Consider the following 7,059-nt stretch of genomic DNA (forward strand, 5'->3'; position numbering starts at 1 on the left):
ACATCATTGTGAAAAAACACCATAAAAAGTACAGTTCAAATCCATACTTGGTCTTGGGCAGCTTGTATAGTGTCCAGCTCAGTCTGCCAAGTGCTTGTTAAAATTAATTATTATTCAGCAGCTTTCACTCTCTAAGTAGAACTCACAGAAAATATGCTTGGAGTGGAGAAATGCAAATTAGGTTATGAGGTAATTTTATAGTCAGGGGATAGATTTTTTTTTTCACATTACTTTACTTGGGAAAGGTTCATTATTATTTATAAAGCAGAACAAGCCCCAAAGCCAGTCCATTTCTAACCTCATTGTCATTTTCTGCATCCCAAACACCACTAAATTCCCAAATGAGTAGGCTAATTCTTTCCTTACAGAGCCAAAAAACTTGCCTGGGGCATTACTAACTTAGGTGACAGCACTTTATTCAAAACAATTTTTTTTCCTCTGGGAAAAGTGTTCAAACACCTTATTTGTTTGAAGCTCTAACTCTGGGGGAATAGAATTAGGCTTGTATCTAATCACTATACTACTAAATATTGTTTCTTTGAACACTTCAGTTTTACAACAATGGGGGCTACTGAAATACTTCAGTGCGCACCTAGAAGACAATTATTGTTCTACGTATCATTTTAAATGTTTAAGTAGTACTCTCGAGAATATTATTTTTCAACAGTTTCGTCAACTAGATGATGATTAAATAGTAAAGTTAATATATTTTGTAATACCGTATTTTGCATTTAATCTAAATATTGTTATCTAATTGTTTTAAGTGCAAAAATCATAAAGGTGTGTTAAGAACCATACTAACAATAACAAGAAGAAGAAAACATTATTCACTCCCCTTCCCCATCCCATCCCCACATCCTAACTCCAAACTAATATAAGGCAGAATGGTTCCACTAAAGTGACTAGTTTAACTTTTATGAGATGAATTTGTGTTGTCTGTAGGGTTCTGAGGTTAGCATTAGAAACAGTGGGTTGAAGATAGATTTTCCATCTCAACACAAGAACTTCTTGTCAGTTATAGCTGCATCAGGATGACAGTAGTGGTGAGTTCCTGTGGGTAAGTGGTCAAGGTTGGGCTAGATGTGCCCAAGAGGCTGTCCAGGTAGTAGAGATGCCACTGCAGTCCTGAGAATTGAGACAAATGAGGGGAAGCGTGTGTTCCCTCTTTTCATTACTAGGGTCCAGAAAGCATTTACAAAGTGAGACCTCTTTGAAACTGTAGAACAAGAACGGAAACTTACAATTCCTCTCCTCATTCTGGCCAACCCATGCACAGAAACTGTATGTGAAAGCTGTCAAAGAGAAAGCTTCCTGAAATGACATAAAGTTTTAAATTAGAAAAGAATAAAATAAAGAAGTGAGACTTTTTTAAATTGTGAGTTTCAATCCAACTTTTACTCCGTGTACTACATGTTTTAAGGAAAGACTAAGATGACCAAGACAAACTAATTTTGCAAGGTTATTCACTTTTTGATAAATAGGGATGATGGGGCGTATCCTTCCCACCCTCTCACCCCCGTTAGAAAATCAATATAATCAGGAAGGTTCTAAAAACATCTTTTTCTACAGAAAAGGTTCTGTAGAAGAACTTTTGCTAAAAAAGTTTTAATTTATGTGATACCCAAGACCCATTTTAAGTTTTACTTCCTCTGAAGCTTTTCTGGATGTTTTCTTTTTCTGATCTAGAGCATTTTTCTTTGTCATTTATTCAGCATTATTCTGCACTATTGAAATTTATCTTTTTATCCATATGTGTTCTGTCTCCCCTAAGATCATATTCAGGTTAGGTTCTGAGGGAGGGAGGTACAAAGTCAAAGCTGGGACCTTTAATATAACTTTATAAACCATGGATTCTCTTCCTTCCCCACCCCCACCCAACCACATAGATGCTCATAAATACTCATTGTAGCTGGTTTAAAAGTATTACTGTAGTGTGGGACACAGGGTTTTCTACATAGCAGATAATCAAATAAATATATCTTAAGTTTAATTTATCTTTATTACTAGATAATATATTTTCATATTAAAAAATTCAAATGATATTTAAATGAATACATTGGGAAGTCTAGCTCTCACCCCAGTCTTCATTCATTCTATACCTTCAAACCTTTCCAGGAAATCACTTTCTTCTATTCAATTTTTGTGCCTTTCTAGTATCTCTTAATGTAATTGCAAGCCAATATAAATATGTATTCATGTCACTTTCTTTTCTTAGACAGAAAAGTCTCACATTCTGCAGCCAGTTTTGTGTTTTTTTTTTTTTCACTCAGCCATCTGTCTTCCTTATATGTCAATGCATAGAAGATGTTTTTATTCTTTTTAAGGGCTGCAGAATATTCCAGTCTGTGGCTGAAACAAAATTGTAGGACCAGTCTCCTTTACATCAACATGTGAGTTGCTTCCAGGTTGTTGCTGTTATAAACAGTCCTGTGATGAATGACCTGATTCATACCGTATTTTCTGAGTGTGCAGGTATATCCTTAAGATAAACCCCTGGGATAAGATTGCTAGGATAAATGTATTTATAATTTTTAAAGATATTCCCAAATTTTCCTCAATAGTTGTACCATTTTCACTTCCCCCAGGAGTACATGAAGAGTCCAGATTTTTCTATGAATCTGCCAACCAAATGTTTAATAAAACTTTTGGATATTTGCAAATTTGATAGGTGAGATATTATAACTTAGTTTGATATTATTTTTGCATTGCTTATATTATGACTACAATTGAAATATTTTCATATGTTTAAGTAAGAATCATTTGCATTTTCCTTTTTTCCCATTTTATATTTTGCCCATTTTTTTCTTTTGGATCTTTGGTCTCTCTTTTTTTAAAATATTTCCAGGAACTTACTACCTATTAAGGAGATTAGTCCTTTGTCTGTACAACGAGCAATAATTTTCAGTATTTCGCATTTCTTTTAATTTTTGTCTTTTTAAGTATTGTTTTTATGTAGTTGAATTGATTAATTTTTTTTTGCTTTATGACATCTGAATTATGAGTCATAATTGGACCGGCCTTTTCTACTCCAAGGTTTTAAAAAATCCTTCATATTCCTTGTAATTATTTTATGTTTGATTTTAATTCTTTGATCCATTTGGAGTTTATCCTGGTGTATAGTGTGAAGTGGGGAATTCAACGTCATCCTTTTTTCTCAGAAAGTCACCCAGTGGTAATCCATAAATATGGATTGATTGTAAATAGCTATGACCTTATTAATATTTAAATGAGTAGATTGATTTGGTTAATTTAGAGAAACAAGTGATATAACTGGCAAAATGAGAAACAAACCAACAAATAAAGCACAAAACCAACAAAAATCAAATCAACAGATTCTTCGTAGTTATTCTTAACCTCTATTTGATCTTCATGAAATTGTTTTTTAAAAAGAGTCTGTTAAATCTTGGTTATAACTATGATATGCCTGGCATTGCACTAGGTGCTTTACGTGTGTTACCTCTAATTTACCCAGTTCCATGTCTGGCAGATTTTATTAACCTCATCATACCCCTGAGAATCTGAGCCTCAGAGAAGTAAAGTGATTTGCGTAGATCTCATTACTAGAATATGTCAGAGCAGAGTTTTGCATCCAGTAAGAGGTTACAAAGTCAAAGGTCTTTATATTTTCAGAAGACAGTGAGCTACATTGTCTGAGATATATGCAAGGGAAATAAGTACACCTGTTAGAAAAATGATATTTAATTAGTTAGACACATGCAAAACCACAATCAGCCTTGCTTCTGCTTACCAAAGCTATTGTATTCATGTAGTTATATTGTAAACAAAAATGCCCATTTACAGAGGGCACTATATTTTCTTACAAAAATTAATTTACTTATTCAGACAAGTACAGGCATACCTTGTTCAATTGCTATTTGATTTATTGCGCCTCACAGATGTTGCATTTTTTTTTTCAAATTGATGGTAAGACCCTCCATCAGCAAAAGTGACTCCACTAGGAAAAAAAACATGGTTAGCATTTTTTAGCACTAAAGTATTTTTAAATTAAGGTATGTACATTTTTTTTAAATATATAATGCTATCGTACACTTAACAAACTACAGTGTATTAAAAGTATAACTTTTATATATACTGGAAAACCAAAAAATTCATGTGACCTTTTTGTGATAGTAGTACTGGTCTAAAACCAAATCCACAATATTTCTTAGGTGCACCTGTAAAGAGCAATAGTATTTAAGCTTTTATATATCTTTTAGGCCTTCTGCTCAATTTTTGGGTCAGATTACTTGATATTACTTCATTAAAACTGAAGATCTAATCTATACAAAAGTGAAATAATTTTTCATCACCATAAGTGAGTAATCTAAGTCATATGTTGGCTGACTTGAAGGTGACTATTAAATAAAATAATATTAATACTGACTAGATAACTTGTTTTATTATGCTTAAAGTATAAAGGAGTACAAAAGAAATTATGTGGAAGTAGATCACAAATAATGTAGTTTTTAGACTTAAGTTCAAAGAATGGTATTTATTGGAATTTCCTTAGGGTGTTGACATAAAAAAAAAGACTTTTTGTGTCTTTGTTTCAGTGTGTTATTTGATTCTTTCTTTGATGGTTGAATTGTTCATGCATTTCCATAATGCGTAAAACTATACTTTAGCATAAGCCTAAATAAAACTGCATATTTTCAAAATTATCTGTTAATTCTCAAAGTCTCTGGAGCCCCTCATTAAGCTTTAGTGGGCCAAGGATAAGGGCATCTGTGGCAGTGAACAAACAGCCACACTTGGAAGGAGGGCAGAGGTCTTAGCCAGGCCTAGTGGGAGAGGCATCCAGTGAGCAACCTAACCAAGCAGCCAAAAGAATGAAAGTAAGACCTTGAGTAAAAGATACAGACACTGCTCCTCAAGAAGGCAGGTTCTTTCAAATGTTTTAGGAAGTTAAATCTGAGAACAGCATGGTTTTGCAGAGTCTATAGGTGTGGAGCCAGTCACTTCCGCTTGAAGTTGATGTAAGATTGTTTAAATTTACATCGGTAGCATCCTTTGGCCAGTAGCTTTTTCCCATATCAACATTATGTTTTTGAGACATATCAGGATAATTCTCTATATTTTTAGGGGGTAGATAGAGGGAGAATACAAGTAGAAAAATTATGTATGACCCAGATACAGATCAAGTTTGGAATGCTGTAGGCATTTCTTGGCTTCCTTTCTGTGACCACATCTCTCCAATGTCTACCACTTGACTTTTGCATGTCTCCTCTTTTATCTTTTATAAGGATATTTGTCATTGAATTTAGGGCCCACATGAGTAGTCCAAGATAATCTCGTCTCAAGATCCTTATTCACATCTGCAAAGACCCCCTATTTTTTTTTTCCAAATAATGTTCATAAATTTCCAGGGATTTGGACATGGATATATCTGGGAGTTGGGCATTATTTACCAGTAGTACAAAACATCTTGGGGATTACCAGCCCTTACCCACCGATGTGAATCTATTCACTCTGAGAGTGGGAAGAGATATGAGGGCTTACATGTCTTTGCTTCCATTTTGAATGGTTCCCAGGGACATAAGTCCCCTTCTGTTCCATCCTTTCTCATCACCCCTGTTCAGAGTCCCATTCACTGAATCCTCCATGTCCTGTGTTGGAGCAGAAAGAGGGTAGTACTTATTGGGCATCTTCTGGGCTCCAGTAATTTGGGTAACTTGAGATGAAGGAATATAGCATCCATACCCCTAAGCTATCCTATTGGAATCTGCTTACTGAAGGAAGTCATTTCCAGTTATGGGTGTCTACAAAATAGTGCAGTTTTGGGACCAGTTATGTGTATTAGTACAGCAAGTCTGCAATTTTAGAGAAACTATTTCACATCAATAGAAACATCATTATACAACACAAGATCAATATTTCTGATTTTCATGCTTAGTGTTATTCTTTAAGAAAGACCAGAAATTGTCATGTATATAAAGATACATTCTATTCTGATAATGCTTGACAACAGATAATGACTTGGGAGACCATCAAGATCAATGTTCCTAGAGTCAACATTTGCCCATTAGCCAATGTACTATTAAAGCCGGTAGTACAGTTTACCCAAAGGGAGAGTAAATTCCTCCATTTTTTTCAACAAATAATTTATTGTAAGAAGTCTTATATCTATTGCATTTATTTTGTAAAATTATTTTTAAATTGAAGAATAGAGCACATACAGAAGAATGCTCAGGTCATAGGTGCACAGCACACTAAATTATCAAACACTGACCTGTGTAATCACTGTCCAGGTCAACAACAAGGACACCGCCAGCCTACCCCTCCCCAGGAAGGACCTTGGAGCCCCTTCTCTATCACTCTCTGCTCCCTTATCACCAAAAATAGCCACTATCTTGGCTGCTAACAGGATTAGTTTTGCCTACTTTGGAATTTTATGTTGCGTATATTCTTTAATCCTTTTTAAAGCAAAGCATCTGAAAACCATTCTTTTCATGACATCCCATCTCAGAAGTAGAATAATTGTTTCTTTGTATGTAACTCTCTGTGGGGAAGATAAATAGCTAACCCCATAAATCATTATCATAAAAACTTACTTATAATTTATATGAGAAGTCAGCATGAAGAGCAACATCATGACCTTGTGATCCAATACAAGCACACAAATGGAATTATTAAAAATAAAGATAAATGAGCATTGGGCTACTCAATTATGAATTATCTGGCTCTCCTTGCTCTAGTCTTTCTCTCTTGATAGTAAGATGATGCTAACTTTTGGGACATAGTAGCATTATTTTGATTATTTTTAATTTTTTTTCTTTCTACCAGCTTGGTCTCTTGTTCAAATGCATTTTCCCTAACAAACTGTTTTAGTATTTAATAGTTTAAAGAAGAAATAACTTCAAAGCCAATAATATATAGATAGGCTCGTATTTGAAGACATACTTCTAAAATTATGTTTGACTTTAATTCCCATGAACACATATGAACATTATAATTACTCAATTCTAAGGAGAAATCAGGTGTGAGATGCAGCGAAGGATAAAGAAAGACCACATTGAATATACAGTCAGGTGTAAAATTCAGTTGCAGGACGTGTGCTGG

This window comes from Rousettus aegyptiacus, unplaced genomic scaffold (assembly GCF_014176215.1).
Source record: "Rousettus aegyptiacus isolate mRouAeg1 unplaced genomic scaffold, mRouAeg1.p scaffold_m13_p_3, whole genome shotgun sequence".
In the NCBI taxonomy this organism is placed as follows: domain Eukaryota; kingdom Metazoa; phylum Chordata; class Mammalia; order Chiroptera; family Pteropodidae; genus Rousettus; species Rousettus aegyptiacus.